The sequence below is a fragment of the Perca flavescens genome, chromosome 12 (assembly GCF_004354835.1).
Source record: "Perca flavescens isolate YP-PL-M2 chromosome 12, PFLA_1.0, whole genome shotgun sequence".
NCBI classification, from domain to species: Eukaryota; Metazoa; Chordata; class Actinopteri; order Perciformes; family Percidae; genus Perca; species Perca flavescens.
Genome location: NC_041342.1, coordinates 31,726,628 through 31,746,636, shown reverse-complemented (window position 1 = coordinate 31,746,636; position 20,009 = coordinate 31,726,628). Strand labels below are relative to the sequence as shown.

The 20,009-nt window shown below is 40.4% G+C and overlaps 1 protein-coding gene across 2 annotated transcripts in view; it reads right to left on the bottom strand.

Moving 5' to 3' along the window:
* Window positions 1–17,070, bottom strand: part of basp1 (brain abundant, membrane attached signal protein 1) — a 61,349-nt gene extending 44,279 nt beyond the window's left edge. The window contains exon 1 of one of the 2 annotated variants that reach the window (XM_028594248.1): window positions 16,932–17,070. The gene's annotated coding sequence lies outside the window, so the exon portion shown is untranslated. Of the gene's footprint in view, window positions 1–16,634; window positions 16,694–16,931 lie in introns of those variants that run through there. The other variant, XM_028594249.1, reaches the window with a different exon arrangement.
* Between the last annotated feature and the right edge of the window lie 2,939 nt (window positions 17,071–20,009).

The following is a 20,009-nucleotide window of genomic DNA, read 5'->3' as shown; positions in this document are numbered from 1 at the left end:
GGTCTGAACTGGGGTTCAAGCGTAACAGCGACGTCTCTGATTGGAAGTTATGTTGGCTTGGTTCCAGGCTTAAAACTTTTTTTTTTTATAAGCATTTAATGCAACTTCAATGAAGCAATTGAACGGGGAAAATCGGAACTGGAGCCTATTTTCAAAAAGTAGGCGGTCAGCTCTTAGTTTTTAGTTTGGACAAACATTTGATATGGTGAAGTTTTCGTCGTTGACTTTATCTTGAAATACTTGTTCGTGATTCAAGTGTGCAAAGCTGTTATTTCTCCAGTGAAGGAAAGATAATTTACGCTTCAGGTCCTGAACTACCGACAGTGAGGAGGAACCTGCCAATATTACTGTAACCTTGAAATGACCAAAGCCGTTTTAACAAATGAGAAAACCAGGAGCCAGAGAGAGAGGTAGATTATTTCTCTGTGATGGGCTAAGATATGGGAGTAGGGGGATACGTCTAATTACTGCTTATCTGCTTTTTCACTGAAGCTTTGTCCAACTCGAGTGAGAGTGCTACAAACACTATAGAGGTAGATATAATCTGCTCATATCACATAAGGATCCCTTGGGCCACCAAAACCACCCAGGGATTGTTTCGGAGACAAATATGCTACTTTTCTCTTTGTCTTGCTTTCAGCTCGGCTCTATCTTTTGTGTCAATCAATAGCACTGCAGCTTTAAGCCCACCACTAGCAGCTCTGCTATCCCAGCGTCGCACACCATCCTTCTTTCCATCTGTCTGCACGGATCCCTGAGGGCCCCCGGCCTCCACCCGGAGCCAGACATGGTCCAACATCAATCAATATCTCTGCAGGGCTGCGTGGCTTTCTCAGAACAGAGCCGAGCCAAGTGGCGTTTCGGAGAAAGTTCTGGGAATGGAATGAGCAAATCTGATGGGAAATGGGTTTTTTAGAAGACCTAAGAGATCAGTTGTTTTGCATGTTTTGGCTCATCAATTGCAAATTGTGCTTATATTGTACATGATTATCATCAGTTATCTTCATCATCAGAATCAAATGTTTTTTTCTTATTGCAGTACAGAATAAAATGCATGAAGACTTGCCTGAGATTCATTATCCAATACAGTTGACATCCTAAAGCTGTGAATATTTTCTAGATTCTTCACTCTGAGACAGTAAACTGATTGTCTTTGAGTTGTGGACAAAACAAGATTTTTTTTTCTTGGGCTTTGGAAAACACTGATCCACTTTTTTTTTTTCTGACATTTTTGAGACCAAACAACCAATCCATTAATCAAGAAAATGATTAACAGATTAATCGACACAGCAAATAATTTGTGCTACTTTCGTAGCATAGTAAAGGAGGGAAGGATAGGACTTTTGAAATATCATGCTTAAGTACTTTATGATATTTAAAAGTTGCTGAAAAAGCAAATTCTTATTAATACCAAGTTCATATTTGCTCTTGACAATTGTCTTGCTGGTTTTAGCCATGTGGCTCTGTCAGACAGGTGGTCTGTTTAGTATATGTATGTTTTACAGAGACAAAGTGTGGTGTGTCTTTGAGATATATTTTAAGTCTTGTAAAACGCCCGTTCAATCAGAACCGAGGACACAAGCTTTGGAGGCTTTAAGCCCGGAGACGGGGGTAATAACTCCCAACCGCTTTCTGGGGACTTTTCTGTGATGTTTATGATCCGCTTTACCAGCTAGATCCCAGAGCACGGGAAAACATAAAGCACCGCCACTGGTGAATCATCTTTAATATCGTTCCATAAATCTGACACATGAAGGGAGAGAAAGATTCCCTCAGACTCATTCTTTCAGGATATCAGTCCTTTAATTCCTACTAGAGATGTAGTGATACCAAAAATCTAGTAGTCGGTACCGATACCACCAAAAGTACACAATACTCTAATACCAAAGTCGATACCACGGTGTGTAAAAAAAAGAAAAAAGAAGAAGGAAACAAACCATAATACTTAAACATTGATTCCTTTGTTAAAACATTGGAGGGAAAAGGTGGGGGTTGTGGTGGTTTGGGACAGTCTCATAACACTCCTTTTCATTGTGAGTTTGGTGTGGAGTGGCAAGGGCAAGGAGAGTGCGATTTAAGTTTGATTACAAGTTTAATGTTTAAGTTCATGAGCCATTTCAACAGTGCAGTTGATAGAAATTTGTCTTGGTGTGCCCACATATACCACCTAATTGGAGATGAGGCGCTCTGTTTTTTTCTGTGCTGGTGGGCGTTCTCCTTCTCCAGCATTAAGCGGCAGACTAGAACACTGTACGTATGTCAGGTCTGGAAGAATTGCAACCCCTCGGTACCTACAGTACTGTAGAAAAACGAGTACCGTCACGTTATCAAAATTTTACTTTGGTACCAAAGTACCAGTTCTCGTGACATCCCTAGTTACTAATACCAGCTTATCCAATACTGTTAAAGCTGGAATCCGTACATGTTCGCGTTAAAACTACAGCAAAGATGCAGGTGCGGTTTGTGAAGTGAACTCACCTCGTTATAACCACGTATACCCTGCTGCACTCACATCTTTATCTGAACTTTGTCACATTTTCTCAATTAGTATAGTTTATCTTGTCAGGTGACAAAACTCAGACGGGTGTACATGCATGTAGGGCTGCAACTACCTATTATTTTCATTTCTTGTTTAATCTATGAGTTGTTTGGTCTATAAAATGTCAGAAAATGATGAAAAATGTCAATTAATCAGTGTTTCCCAAAGCCCAAAATGACGTCCTCAAATGTCTTCTTGTCAAATATATTCAGTTTACTGTCACAGAGGAGTTAAGAAACTAGAAAATATTCACATTTCACAAGCTGGAATCAGAGAAGTCTTTTCATAAAATGACTCAAAGAGAATAATTAAAGATAACTAATCAATTAATAGATGCATTGCCGCTCTATGCACGTTTAGATCACAGTTTGTTTCAGCAATGCAATCTTACCCAATGCTTCCCATCATGGGCGGGGGGGGACCCCTACAAGGTTGATTGATGATTATCAGGATAGGAAATTATGAAAAAAACAAATTTTATGTTGAAATCTTGAATCATTTCGTTGTTTTACCTTTCAGTGCTTTAGTCACAAGGAAATGAACAACAAAAAGAGCATGCCCACAAATATCACACTTTTATTGCATCCTCTCTTTATTTCTTACTTTTTCCTCAAGGAAGCAGCCCTTTACTTTAGAGTGAAGACAAGAGAGGAACTTCCTCTGCAGTTTTACAGTCTCCTACCTGCATTCCACCAAAAACTGTCTCTCCTGGCAGGATGACAGGTTACCATATCCAGTGCAGACTCAACATTTTTGTTTTGTGTGTCTGGCTGGCTGGCAGTCTCCTACCTGCATTCCACCAGAGCTCAAACTGAAGAAAGTGGACTCAGCTTCAAATACACAGACACAGCGGTATAAAAAAAGGGCTTCAGGCTGAGCTACTATTATATTATCTATGGAGCTTTATAGTGAGTTTCGGAATAATTCAGATTGTTAAGAATTTCAAATGTTTCATGTCATTATATATGATTAAATTAAAATGTTAATAAAGGTATTACACCAGATCATTTTATGAATTAAACCTAAAAAATAAAATAAAATATTTTAAACATATTAAAAAAAAAAAACATTAAAAATAATGAATGCATTCTTTACAAATATTCTAAAGAAATACATTAAATTAAATATAACTTGTGTTTCTTGTAATTTTCTTCGTTGATGGGAGCTGACAGAACTCAATTGTCATATTTGTCCAGTTTTTCCAGTTCTATTATTATCCTGAGCTGAACATTGTTTCTTTGAATGCATTTAGCCATGCTTTAAATAAAGCAATGGAGCTTTATAGGGTCCTTCGCTTGTGTTTCAATTGTCCTCACCGTTGTGCATTTAGCCATGCTGCAATGCTGGGTCCTTCGAGTGATTGTCTATCCTCGTTGATAGATTTAAAAAACATTTGACTAACCAAGATGCAAGGCCTCATTACGGTGGGCTTTACATAATTGAGTGACTCCCAGACTGGTAATACCAGTGATGGAGTACTCAAGTCTTGAACACGGACTCAACTCAAGTCGCTATTCTCTGGACTCAAGACTTGACCTTGACTCACACTCTGAGGACTTGGAAATAGACTCGAGGATTTATGAAATAGGACTCTACATACTTTTATGTGTAATAGGCTTTCTGGGACTCAGATTTGAGTCTGACTTGAGTCACCATTATCTGGATTCGTGACTTGTATCTGACTCTTTGGTGACGACTCGGACGTGGACTCGAACACTGGGGACTCGAGACTTGACTCTGTCACGACAGTTGGTGACTCGACTACACGTAAAAACATTGTGTTGTGTCCGGTCTGATTGCAGGTTTAGTGACTGGCCATGGGAGCATTATGTTTCTCTAAAAGCTGAATCTGTTTGAATCTTGTCCCCCACCGTCGCAGCCTAAACTGACTACCCACATTCAAATGAATGGAGGACAGGTGGTTTTGCCGGAGGACCTGATCGAGTCTGAACGCAGCCTAAAAGTCCACAGTCATGCTGGCAGGTCTGTGTGGCTCTACTCTGGTGCTTTGAGCTAAATGCTAACGTCAGCATTCTAACATACTCCCAATAACAATGCTGATGTTTAGATGGTCATGTTTACCGTGTTCACCATTATAGTTTTGTGTGTTAGCATACTAATATTTGCTAATTAGCGCTAAACAAAAGCACTCTGGCGCTTTAAGCTAAATGCTAATGTCAGCACGCTAACATGTGCACAATAACAATGCTAATATGCTGATGTTTAGATGGTCATATTTACCGTGTTCACCATTATAGTTTTGTGTGTTAGCATGCTAACATTTGCTAATTAGCACTACACACAAAGCCACAGCTGAGGCTGATGTCATTAGTTCTGCAGGTATTTGGTGATGAAGCAAAGTACATTTTGACCTGATGGTGGCGCTAAATGAAAAGTGAGGGTCATCAAAGTTATTACAATTCATCCTGAGGGGAACATGAATGTCTGTACGACATGTCATGGCAATCCAGCTATGGAGCTATTTCGGGCTGGACGACCAAGGTGGCCGAACAACAATATCGTCGCTGTCGGGTAGTCGGGCATTTATTTATTTTAATAAATCAAAACTATTGGTCACCCGTTATGGCTGTCTGTGGGTCTTAAACATATTTAAACAGTGACGAGGCGATTTTGTCTGACTTCATCTCAGTTGAATTGCTCAGTAAAATGGTTTCATATTACCTTTTTTTAATTTTCTGAAAAACAACGGTTTTAGACATACAAGGTTTTCACCCGACAGCGCCAATATGAAGAACGAAAGAAGTAAATGAAGTATTTAACTACATAAAACTGCCAGCAGATGCAGAAAAGAAAGGAGAGGAAATAGTGACATTTGGCAGATCGTTAAGTGTGAGGCTGAAATATTGTCACTTCCAATCACTTTACACTAATTATTAAGAGTCATGGAAATACATGTAATCCAGTAATACAGTGTTCATCAGCAACACTGCTATGCACCACATTTTCTGCTGTTACAGGTTTGTGCTCAGTGGCATTGCTGGGCTGAAAGAAGATGGCTGCCCTACTCGCTGATAAAAAAAAAAAAATAAAAACATGTTCAGCAGGCAGCAGATATGACTGTGAACTTTTACCGAGGTTCACACTGATCTATAATTTACACAACAGATTTGCATCAGCAAATTCCAGCAGTTAATAATTGATTCTTGCATACAATATCAGAAATGCCTCCACTTAAGTGAAAACTAGTGACATCACGAGACAGGAATGCCACGTATTTGTTGGTTTTCTCAGGATTTACTGCTCTGTACCTGATGTGTACATTCACACGGTAAACAAGCCCGGAGCTGGTGAGAAAAAAAACTCACTTTCATTCAAAGCCAAGAGTTATTTTTTAACCAAACCCCAAGTGATATCTCAGCAAAAAAAATTCCTGTTTTGCAAGAACAGGTGTTGACATAGCTCACAAAAGTTAACAATTCTCCATAATCTGTTCCTCTTTCACAGCAATTACTTTGCAATAACAGGGGAATGTTTTCAGCCTGAGTCTGAAATAAAATTGTTTGGCTATTGAAATCTCATAACTATCCAAATGCTTTCACTGGCTGCTCTGCTTTTAGGATGTGATCTGTCTCCGCCACGGATAAGAGAACAGTTCGTTTGGAAGAAAGATTGTCCCTTTATCTACCCTTTTGCCGAATGATTTTCAAATCCACAAGGACGACTGAGTGACTGAGTGAGTGGATTTGGGATTCAGCAGAGAGCGAGCTGAGATTGCCGAGTACATTACCGCCCCGCCGGGTTACATATCAGATAACGTTGTCGCTTTTGGTTTGAGCTGTAATTTCCTGGAAGACGAGGTGCGATGTGACAGGTGGCGCTCATGGTGAAAGAGCTGCCGAGGACGGGAACAAGTTACACCGCCCTCAAACCTCTGGTGGGACAGGAGCGGGCAGGGACACGAGGAGCGGCTGGCCGACACTTTTGCTTTTATTTTAATGCAGTTTTTCTGCAAAACACTGACTGTAAGACACATCGTACCCCGGGTCAAGCACACAAGTTTAGCATTTGTAAATCATGTTAGTGTTTATGTTGAAGCAAGAGCTGTCGACGGGTCTTGGGCTTTTTGTGGTTCTTCCTTTCAATTAATTATTTAAAGGTACATTCTCAGATTTTGTTAGCCCCCCTCCAAGTCCACAAATTTATTCTCAGCTTTGTGTTGATGCTTGAAAACCTAAACTGTGAGAATAGTTAAAGGTCCCATGACATTGGATGCTTTTGTATAGGCCTTAGTGGTCCCCTAATACTGTATCTGAAGTCTCTTTTATATAGACCTTAGTGGTCCCCTAATACTGTATCTGAAGTCTCTTTTACATAGACCTTAGTGGTCCCCTAATACTGTATCTGAAGTCTCTTTTATATAGACCTTAGTGGTCCCCTAATACTGTATCAGAAGTCTCTTTCCCGAAATTCAGCCTTGGTGCAGAATTACAGCCACTAGAGCCAGTCCCACAATTAGCTTTCCTTAGGATGTGCCATTTATGTGTCTGTAGCTATTGAGGAGGAGAGGGGGGGGGCAAGGTGGAGGGTGGTGGTGTGGCCTTGACCAACTGCCACTTTGCTCGTTTGAAAGCCATGATGTCTCTCTCTCTCTCTCTCTCTCTCTCTCTCTCTCATGGGTGGGCCAAATTCTCTGGGCGGGCAAAGCAGAGAAAGGGGAGGTAACCTTTCTCCTTATGACCTCATAAGGAGAAGATTCCAAATCGGCCCATCTGAGCTTTCATTTTCTCAATGGCAGAGAAGGATACCTCGGTTTACACCTATCACCATTTCTAGCCACTGGGGGACCATAGGCAGGCTGGGGGAACTCATATTAATGGTAAAAAACCTCATAAAGTGAAATTTCCATGCCATGGGACCTTTAAGGAAGTGAGGGCGATAAATAAAATCAGTGAGTGGCTTTAAAGCTGCATGAGTCTGTTTTTGGCCACCAGGGGGCAGAAAACAAGTCGACAGATACAGCCACCACAGACAACCAGATTTAGTTGTTTCGGTTAACATGTTAGCAGCAACAGTTGCCCGAGTCCCAACATATCCTCTCTATTACTCCTAGGGTTGGGTGATGAATACATACCATGAGATGGTATACACCTCAATATAGGGGAGATGAATAAAACTTTATTTGTGGTCTTACGAAGTCTTTCTGGACACAATGTCCCAATTATTCAGGATAACACATACAAGACAAGACATACCGGATAGAAAAAGTCTCTGCAAATGCAGACAATTGTGTAAAATGTTATATTTAAAGATATATAGGGATTGGCCTTACACAAATCCAAAGAAAACAGAGAACACAACATCAGCATCCTCAGAGGGACATACTATGAGTCTGTGCTACTTATTATTACGTCTATAAAAAGACAGTCCGCTATAAACTGTGAGGCAGCAGACGGCCATGTTGTTGGGAAAGGAAAATTCCCGATGCCCATCACAACCAGTGTTGGGAGTAACGCGTTACAAAAGCAACGCAATTACAGTAATGTATTCCTTTTTGCTGTAACGCAGTAATATAACGCATTACTAATTACATTTCGGTAATATTATTACCCGTTACAATCTCAATAACGCGAGTTACAACGCATTTTCATGCAACATTTTTTAAGAATTTCCCAACACCGCGAAGCATTTGTTCACAGGAAAAAAAAAGCCGTGCATATTATTTCATAAAATCTGTGTCCCAACAGGTGACGATACGTCAGCTTGAACAGCAGTGTGTCCGAGCCGCTGACAGATTTAAACATGTCGGGAATTAATGTTTAGGTTGTTACACGTAAATCATTGCAGTTTATCAGCCGTGGAGAGTAACTATGCCTGTAGTGGAACTGCTTCGAATTACAACCAAAAACGCTTGTCTTTTACTGTGACCATTTACTGTTCAATACGTTGCTGTCATGAACGGTAATAATTATTACAGTCGCAGTTTTACAAACAAGAAAGTGAGCAACTTAGCTTGACGAACATGTTGCATCTCAGTAAGCTAGCAAGAGTACACAACAGACAACTTCCGTGTAGGCTACTTCAAAATAAAAGCACTTCCTGTGACGGTTCGCAGTAAAACTATATTACTGTTAAAAAAGAGTAAGCGTGTGGACCTTTTCACATATCAGCTGTAAATCAAGTACTGTAAATAATGTAAATAGTTAGTTTTAATCACACTATAATTGACCATTTCCTTTAGACTGTTTTAAACTAAACAGCATGAATTTCTTATTCAAGTGCTTTAAACAAACATTTTACAACAATGCCGTACTTCAATACAACCATAAGATACTTTTAATTGAGTATTTTCATTTTCTCCTACTTGTATATTGTACATTTTACTTATCTATTTTTTATAGCTTTAGTTACTTTGCATATCCATATTAATTATACAAAATATTATGAATAATCTATGATGTATCAAAGTGGATAAAGAGGAGACTTTATTGATCCGGTGGTGAAATTCACAAGCTAGCTGCCAAGTCAAACTTCCGCTATTATTTTGGTGAACGTAACTCAAAAGTAATGCAAAAGTAGTGTAACGCATTACAATTCAGACACAGTAATATTGTAATATAACTAATTACTCTCAAATGACAGTAACTAGTAATCTATAATGTATTACATTTTGAAAGTAACTTGCTGCTGCACTGTAACTCCACTTCAGCATACACCAAACACCAAAATGAACTTCATTTAATAAACATGTGTCATGCTTCCTTTGACGTGAAACTGAAACGTCCAACTTCCTCATTCCTGTCAGGCCAGCATGCAGAAGTGGCCAACGGAACCCAAACACACTTGAAGTCCTATCAACTTTAAAAGCTACAAAACAGTGAAACAGCAATTTATTCTGGCTTCCCTGCCGCTCAAGGACATTTTTATAGAGAAAAAAAACACTCAGCCAACACTTAATATGTATAGCTTCACACTGCAGTGAGCTGCTCTGTCAAACTACATTAAACAGCAGCTTCTGCTCCAAGGCAGTCACTTCCCCATCGCACACCCAAACTCATTCAATAAACTCCTGCAACAGCTGTTCCAGTGCTAACTACAAAGGTATTAAGCATTCACCTCATAATCATGGCCCGCCCCCACCGGAGGGAAAACAACTCTACGTTCTCCATTGACTTGTATTAAATGAAGGTTCCTCCTCGTCAATTTCATCGTCTAGCAAACAACAGAAAAACACCTAAAGGCTGCCGTGTGGTGATATTCACTACCAACAATATAAAGAACCCAGAACTTAAGTTTTTACAACCTGCCGACCCAGAAAAACTAAGCTTTTAGTAAGACAAAAGTGGATACGGATGTTAGGAATCGAGACTGTGGGATCCTGACACTAAGCTAACGCAACCCGGTCTCACGCCAGGTCGTGAAATGGTCACGTTATTTTGATTTATTGATTTGTGTACAGGTCACGATTTTGACGTTTATTCCGTGTACACGTCACAAATTTTGAACGAGTATAGGTCACGATTTTCGAACCTGCTCTGGGGGACGTAACAACTGGGGAAATGAGGCGCGACACGCCGGCCACAACAACGGGACGGACCGCCAGGTGTGGGACGCGATCCCCGGGTGCAGGGGCACACAACAACGGGGAAACGAAACGCCACACGCCAGCCACAACAACAGGACCGGGCCGCTACTCGCGGGACGCGATCCCCGGGCGCAGAGGCACACAACAACGGGGAAATGAAACGCCACAACAGCAGGATGGTTGTGGTTAGGAAAAGAAGAACGTGGAAAGGAACCGTCACACGCGGGATGCGCCGACAACAGCGGGACGGTTGTGGTTAGGAGGGGAATAACGAGGAAAGGAACTGCAACACGCGGGACGCGATCCCCGGTCTTCTGGGTGAAAGTCCCGTGATGTTTGACCCATCCACCTCCCCCCCCCGACCAAACTCCCCGCGCGGACTTTCGCCTTATCAATACTACTCGCTACCGTCATCGTTCTGTGTTCACGAAATATGCTTCCCATTGAAATACACTGCTTTAAAATTTGTAAACTCCACACAAAAAAAACAACATTATCGTGTCCTGTCCATGACTCAATAGAGTCAATAACGTGACCATATCACGAACTGCCATGAGACCGGGCTGGCTAACGTTACGTCTGTTAGCTTAACTTACAGACATATAGTTAGCCTAAAACTGACATTTGGATATTTCATCTGTTAACAAAATGCTCGCTGCAAATGTAACATCGGACATAACATTAGCTTAGTGTCAGGATCTCACATTCTCCCCATTCTCTCTGCTGATTCCGCACTTTTGTCTTCATAAAAGCTCAGTTTTTCGGGTCGTCCTTTCGTTCATGCTATACAGTAAACACACGCAAACGCTAATTGATGCTAACCGTGTACTCTCCACTAATTTTAAACACTCATGGTTTTAATGCATCCCAGCCTCAACCCACACCCGTGTCAGATGCCGCTGCATGCTGCAAGGCAGTCAGCATCTGGCCACCTAACGCTGCACTTGCTCACAGCATAAAATACAACCTGCTCCTATAATACCCACTGTACTTAAACACAGCTGCCTGCACTCCAGCAATAACTCTCACAGCACCGCCTGACATCAGCTCATTTCGTCCGTTACTGAATCCTAGAGATCCTTATTTTTGTTAAAGGTACACTGTGTTCTGTTTTAAGTATTTTATTAGCTAAAGTCAATGTCTTCATTCATAAATATGTCCTCATTGGTTTAAAATGACCTTTGCCAATGATCTGACTTATCCTAGTAAGCGAACATTGAAAGGACAAGTCCAAGGAGGCCATTTTGAAAAACTATAATCGCTGAGAGGGACTCGCACTAGCCTACCTGTCTAGCTAATCCACAACGCGTTTTCATTCAGAGCCAGCGTCACATGACTGGAACCAGCCGAAACGGAGAAAGAGATCAGCGAGAGGCGCTTGTCACCGCCCCGGCAAATTTGAAAGCCTGCAACTGCACTTTAGTTCATAATGGAGGATCGTACTTATGCTAAGCCACAGGAGAAGGAATCCTCGTCGCCAAAAAAAAAGAGAAAAAGGGAATGGTTACTTTGGTACATAACGGCTACCGTTGTTGCAACACGCATTTGAAAAAGCGGGGCGCTAGAGAGCGCTATTCGTTTGAATGCAAAATACAATTTCACCGCTAGATGGAAGAAATTCCTACACAGTGTACCTTTAACAAAATGCAGAGAGATTATGTCACCGGTTCTATCTAATACAACTAACTTAAAGGGATACGCCACCGTTTGTTGAAATAGGGCTTATCCCGGTCTCCCCTAGCTGGAGATAGGTGGGCCAATGCATTTTTTGTGCATGCATTGTTTTAGTCCGGTGCAACACCGGCAGCGCCGCCGCTAGTTAGCTTAGCGTAGTGAATGGAATCCTATGTTGCCGGTTAGCATGTTGTGAGTAAAAGGGAGCCAACAAAAGACAAAAAAAACGAATTACTTGCACTAAGACAAAAAATGCGTTGGTCAACCTATCTACAGCCAGGGTAGACCGTGATAAGCCCTATTTCAACAAACGGCGGCGTATCCCTTTAACAACTTTATTCAAGACTTCTCTAGAATAAAGGGACATTTCTTCACCCTTATTTAGTCTCATTTGACAATACTGAAACTCACTTCAAGAAAACTAGTAAAACTGCACTGGCAGCGAAGATAACGTAACCTTATTGACAGTTTTTTCTTTCTTTTAATGAGAATTTTAAGACCCCAAAACCGGACCCAATTGTGTTAAGTTGCCCACTTTCTTTGCCGTGGCGGTGACAGCAAGCAGCAGCGGCGACTCAACCTCCAACCTGCAACTGCACCCATTGCCCAGCTTCCTCTACACACAACACAAAATCACATGCACACGGTTGCATGTCATGTGCGTTGAAGCAGCAGCTGCAGCCTCCCCCGCTTCATCTCCTCCGCTGCAAGTTAACGAGCCTCCGCCTGCATCACACGCAGCCTGATGGTTTAATTAGGACAGACGCTGCGTCGGAGGAAAGTGATCCTGCTGATCACTGACTCACTGGCAGTCGTGGAATGTAACTAAGCTCATTTACTCGAGTAGTGTACTTTCTACTTCTACTCTGCTACATTTCAGAGAGATATATTGTACCACTACATTAATCTTTACTACATACTACATACAATTAAAAGCTTTAGTTCCTAGTTACTTTAAAAATTCAGATTTTTGCACACAAAACACATAGTTTATGAAATGATGTTTTATTATTAATTAAACTAGCCAACAATATAACGGCCTACAAGTCCAGCTGACATGATTAGACCATTAAACACCTAGTTGATTGACAGAACTGTTTGGATCCTTTTTCTGCATTGAGTACTTTGACTTTTAATACTTGATGTATTTTCCTTACATCCTGTTACTTAAGTAACATTTTCAACGCAGCACTTTTACTTGAGTATTTTTACAGTGTGGTATTACTCTGCTTAAATAAAGTATCTGAATACTTCTTACTACTTTTTCTTTGACATCTTGGCGGGGAAAGAACCACAAAGTCAAGAGGTGACAGGGCATGATGCCCTTTCCCCCGTGCTCTCTTTTTGTCACACACACACACGCACACACACACACACACACACTTTGAGCATCCGACAGCGGCGGGGTAATGGATGAGTCAGAGTTGTAACTTGTCATCAGGTTGCTGTTTGTCTCCGTCCAGCGGGATGAATGAATGCGCTCGGGGCTGGATTTATGAGAGCCAATCAGCAGCCAGATAGATGGGACACATTACTACAGTCGCGGCGTTGCCATGGTGCTCCTATAACACGGCTCAGAGGGGCCCATTGCTGTAAACACTTTTTGAGTGTTTTTATTCTTTAAAAACAAGTTAGAGCTGAGTTATATATTTATGTTACATTAATGTCATGATTTGAAATTGGATATTGGCTGTTTTTTTCCCCAGTGTTGTTTTTTTTTTTTTTTTTTTGGGGGGTAAGAGTAGCCAGTGACCCTTAATATTAAGCCATGACCTCCCCTCTGGCCCCCGTAACTGTGGCAAATAATTTCATACATTTTTTAACCCCACCTTTATCCCCAAAGAGGAGATATAATTTAGTTATGTGTAGTTTAATATGTATATCGTGAGTCGTTTGTAGACCCAAACCTATGGAGGGTTGGTGGTATGTAACACTTGTACTTAATAAATTTGGCCCTCCATTTGAAATGATCTAGAACCGTCACTGTTTTTTCCTACATTACATTTGTGTGCTATAGTGAATTGTTGTTTAAGTGATTTTTTAGGGCTGTCAAAATGTTCGCAATAATAATGAGTTGACCCGAATTCCTTTCAACGCCAGTCTTTTATGTTTTTTTATACGTGATTAACACCTGCGCATTCTGTGATTTGGGCCTCGGGTCGCTCCCTAGTTTTGGGACATCGGGAAGGGATCCAGGGGTAACGTTGTGGATGGCTAGCAGAAACAAAGCTCCCTGAGCAGAAATGGAGAAAGACAAAAGGCTCTTTGGAATGTCAATTTCCAACTCAAAGCCCTTCCAGATGGTCCTCTCCACAAGACTGAAGTTATTTGATATGTACTGTCGATGTAAACTGAGTTACCACCGGAGTACGTCCAGTCTCAAATACCACAAGGGCATTAAAACCTTGAAAAACACCCTTTTTAAATTACATTTAGAACGGATAAAAAATGGGCGATTAATTTGCGATTAATCGTGAGTTAACTGTGGACAATCATTTGATTAATCGCAAATTAACTGTGGACAATCATTTGATTAATCGCGAATTAACTGTGGACAATCATTTGATTAATCGCGAGTTAACTGTGGACAATCATTTGATTAATCGCGAGTTAACTGTGGACAATCATTTGATTAATTGCGAATTAACTGGACAAATATTTGATTAATCGCGAATTGACTGTGGACAATCATTTGATTAATCATGAGTTAACTATGGATATTTGGCATTTGTGCTTTATAATGGTCATAACATTAACTTAACTGATTGTCTGCATTATCGTTTATTCATTTTACATCCACTATTGACGAAATGACTAAATCTTTCAGCAATACAGCTAGGGCTGCAGCTAACGGCTACTTTCATTGTCGATCAGTGGTGTAGTCTAATGTATTGTAGTGGGTATACTGTACTGTATATGTATATATGGGCCAGAATGGGACTTTGCGGGGGTGGAGATATCATATTGGGGGGTCTGGGTGCCCTCCACCAGGGACATTTTGAGCGTCAAAGACTTCATTTCTTGCATTCTGATAGACTTTTATCAACCAATTTACTGTGGAAATAGCTTTATTTAGCCTATGCCAAGATGACAATTCTAAATATATCAAAAATATAATGGAAAGTATGTTGTTGCGTGTCATTGTGCATTTTTAAGTGGGTATATGGACATCCTGGAGCTTTCTTAGTGGGTATACTGCGTATACCTGCGTATCACGTAGACTACACCACTGCTGTCGATAGTTTTCTCGAATAATTAAAACACTTTCACTCTGATGAGACAATTATATTGAAAATTGGCACATAATATTACTTATTTGTGTCAAAACTGACCCTTTAAAATCCCAAACCTTCTTGGTAGGGCTGCAACTAACGGTTATTTTCATTGTCGATTCATCTGTCGATTATTTTTCTCGATTAATCGATGAGTAGTGTGGTCTCTAAAATGTCAGAAAATGGTGAAAAATGTGGATCAGTGTTTCCCTCAAAGCCCAAGATGACGTCCTCAAATGTCTCGTTTTGTCCGCAACTCAAAGATATTCAGTTTACTGTCACAAAGGAGAGAAGACACTACAACAATATTCACATTTAGGAAGCTGACATCAAAGAAATGTTACTTTTTTTTCATAAAAAATGACTATAAACATTTAGATTATAAACATAGTTGCCGATTAATTTAATAGTTGACAACGAGACAATTAATCGATTTAACTTTGACGCTCTAACTACAGTATCATTATAATCTACTGAATAATATTTCAGGGGGGAAAAACAGTTTTGTCCTGATACAGCATCACTACAGACCACCTTCTACACATACATCTACACACATCTCCCAACACACACACACACACACACACACACACACACACACACACACACACACACACACACACAGGCATCTCATTTTATTTCCGTAATTAACATTTCCTTCGCAAGAAATCATCAGAGCCAGAATTAAAACCCCTCCACCGTCCATCCTCCCTTTCCTCTCCATCCTATTGATAGGCAAGGTGGCATGTCTCCCATCCACACCCTGCTCCCAGTGCGCATGCGTGCCGCGGCAAACAAAGGACCAGGCAAATCTAAACCGAAGGCGGGGAGGATGGCTAATAAAGTTGGACTCGCTGTACAAATAAACATCCAACATGGATGCAGCCGCAACACGAGCGAAGTGAAAGGATGAACTTAACGCAGAGGGGGGGGGTTATTCAGGTACACCGACAATCCCCCCCCATCCCCCCTCCCCTCCCACACACGCTCCCCAAACACCCCCCATCTCCCCTTCCTCTCCACCCTTCATCCTCAGCCTCCTTTCGTCTTCTTCTCGGTGCAATAAAACGGAAATATGACATCAATAATTCATCTAAATCATGTCATAATCTGGTTATAGAGACGCTGCATGTGTGCGTGTGTGAGAGCGTGTGTTTGAGTTGCATGCCAGCCAAGCGGTGTCACACCTCCACACAGACAAAGAGGTGGGGGCGAGCTTCTTATTTTCTGCATGTTGGAAATGTTTACTGGCTGTAAATTATAAGAGAGAGAGAGAGAGAGAGAGAAAAAAAGCGCTGCCCTTTGCGTTGCCTAGCAGGCTTAAAAAATAATAATAATAAAAAGAAGATAGACCTGTTTAATAATAATAATAACAATAAACAAGTCAGGGCGATCAATGATTGACAAATGGCGCGAGAGGAGACTCTCCTGTGCGGATTTTTTTTACCCTCCTATAAAAGTAAGAGAAAAAGCGAAAATCAAATGTGTCCAAGGCTGAAGCGCGTGTTCCTCCCAGACGGTACACACCCCTTTTTTAAAGCTCGTGCACATTTTTTTTTTTCCGCCTGGAAAAAAAAGGAGGCTAGAAGATGAATTAATCGCCTACCTGGGGGTTTCAAAATGTCTCCAATTCAGCTCCTTTTTGTTCTATTTTCTTCTACTTTCCCCCCTTCAAATCTAGCGGAAATCTTTTGTCTCGTGTCTACACTCATCCACGCGCGCCCTGCATGGCTGCCCAAATGGAGAGATGGAAGGGGAAAAAAAAAGAGACAAGACAAAAGGAATGAGGGAAAAAAACCACAAATTAAAACAGCCAAAAGCATACCAAAACTAGCGCTCTTTCCTTTTTTTGGAAGAGACAAAGAGGAGAATAAAAAAAAAAGAGAGACGTGGCGACTCTTACCGTGCACACTCAAGTTCCCCGGGCTGCCCTGTGCTCTCTGCGCGCGGTCTCAGGTATAGCGGCTGCTCAAATGCGTTTGCGGCTTCTCCTGCGCGCCCAGCGGCTTGTGCCTGCCTGCCTGCCTGCTGCACGCTGTACGGCTCGGCTCGGCGATCCTCCGCCCGCGCGCACGCGCATACGCGGACGCGCGCGGCTTGTGCACACACACACACACACACACACACAGATGCACAATTGCAAATTTTCTCTCAAAAGGAAAATTATTTTTATTACTGTCTGAGTCTTTTAAATATATATATATATATATATATATATATATATATATATATATATATATATATATATATATATATACAGCGTATCATACAGCGTTTTGATGCGTCAATGAGTTTGTGAAACCATACTTTATGTTGATCCATAACCCTACAGGCTATAGGTGTTATACTGATGATATTCAATAGCACTTTATGGTAATTTCATAGCTGTAATATTCCAATATTCTACCCTTTTTAACATTGATCACAAGAGCTCTGTTTCCAAAAAAAAAAGGAAGCACCAAAATTATATTTTGGCCACTTAATGTGTATTTCTTTTCTTGTCTGTTGTCTGTAAAATGTCTTCTTGTTGCTGGATTTGGGTTGATTATTTTGGATTTTTTTTTATTGTGCACTGGATGGGAATGCACATTTTCTCTGTGCAGGTTTTTAGTGGGAATGCTCCTCTATCCTGTCTCTTTCCATTGGCCTTGTCTCCGTGCGCCCCCTGCTGTCATTCACTGCAGATACACACCGATCCTTGGGACTTGTTGGAGATACTTCAGGCCTGCAGCCAGCCTGGTGGAAGGCCTTTTTTTTTAAACTGGACCTTTTGGTATTTAATTATCAGGTTCAAATACTTTTTGGTGATACATGTTGGTGACTTGTTATGCACTAATTTGTGCTGGATTAGTTTATCAAGTCAAGTCAAGTGGGTTTTATTGTCATTTCAACCATATTCACTGTAGTGAAAGGAAACAAAATTTCACCATGGATCAAGTGGCGTTACACATTTAAAATATATAAAAAAGACATTTTATAAAGACATTTTATAAAAACATATAAAAACGACATTCGAGACTGACTACATTTAGTGCACACACATTATAGTCTACACATAAAGTGCCATTATTACTTAAAGTAGAGCATTTAAGACAAGGGACAGGACAGACAACAGACAACAAAAGACATGGCATAAGTGGACTTTTAACAGAGCACTGATTGTTATAAGTTAGTATAATACATATATTATTATATTTATAAAATATATAAAATAGACTATATAATATATAGAATTTAGCAGCCGAAAAACTAAAAAAGTGCAGGAGTTCATTTCAGTTCAGTGTGAAAAATTTGCATCATGTTTTGTTGTTCAACAGTCTGACTGCTTGAGGGGAAGAAGCTCTTCCCCATTCTGGAGGTGTGTCTGCTGGTGTCTTAACGAGCACACTTTTTGATGCACCGCAAATATGTCAAATGTCATGTATAAATGTCAAATTGCTTACCAAAATCATGTACCATCTTTTTCGGTCCGAACGCATGCACACACTCAGGCACACCTCAGACATTTAGCTATGAGTGCATTAAGTCAGTTGCGTGGATTGTTGATACATTAGACGTTAGATTGTTACATGTCGCGTGCCAGTTCACAGAAATAGTGCTTTTAACAAGATAAGGGCTTCGGGCATCTGATCAGAGAAGCATTCCATGTGGCTTGCATTTTAGGTGTTTATTTAAAAAAAAAGAGAGAAACGTAGTAGAATCCAGGATCTTAAGAGGAAAGACTACGGTGAATAGGGAAGATATTTTAACCAAACAGATATCACCATGAAACGTAGTTAAGACAATATCTATAAATATATAAAATAAAATATATGCAAATGAGGCATTATCAAATGCTAACTTTTGGTGAATTTAGGAGAAATAGACACAAATAGACAAAGTGTAGGAAACAATAAACACCTACATGTGTATTTTGGATGATATTTTTCCCCACTAGTTTGAAAAAAGACAGTATATGGAAGCAAAATAGATCCAAAACTCAAAATTGAAGAATGATGTTTTTGTCTGTAGGGTCTCTGTGTCTCAGCACCAGGAGCAATTGTGGGTTTAGGTTCTTACACAAGGACACTTCCACATGGGACTGCAGGGGCCAGGGATCGATCCACCAACCTTCCAGTTGACAAAGGGCCGCTTTACCACCTGATTCAGTGATAGTGATGAGTTTAGTGCTCCGGCCAGAGTTTCTGATGATGAACTTTGTTTCTGTACCAGTGAAGATGGCTATGCAGTGCCTGTAGGATCAAAAATAAAACGCCTCTCTTGTAGTACTTCAATATAGACACTAGATGGCAGTGTGTGCAAATTGAGACATTTCATTTGTTCCTATTCAACCTTGTATAGAGTGTGTTTCCTGAATTTAACCAATGAACAGCATATAGTTACCTGACCCTTGTGTTGTCCTCGGGTCAAATTTGACCCGTTTTCAAAAAAAATTTATATCAGAAATAAGATTTTTATAACCATAATGCCCAAATATTACATGGATGCATGAATGTACGTTGTATACAATGTTCTTTGCAGGTAAAACCAATGATTACTTTAATTGAATTTTGGGTGTTTTATTCAATTTGAAAAACACTTTTAAACAGTTTTAAAACAGTATCGTGACTAAACTTTGACATAAACCAGTCTGTGATCCACTAAACATCCTTTGATCTTAACTATTAGTAAAAATAATTCATAATGTCTGCCTTTTTAACTCAAAGATTTGGTATAATATAATATGAGTTTAAAATAAAACTTTGAAAAAAGTGACAAAAACGTTTTAAAAAGTGTCAAAAGCATAACAAAAGAGCCAAAAATGCTGAAAAAAGCACCAAAAATTGAATTCCACTTTTGACCTGAATGGACAACAAGTTCATGGTCGAAGGGAAGACAACACAAGGGCTAAAGACTAGATTGACCTCTCCTTCTCAGTACCTCAGGCTCTTTGTCAATTGTTGTATTTATCTATATAATGTATTTTGTAACATAGCCTGCA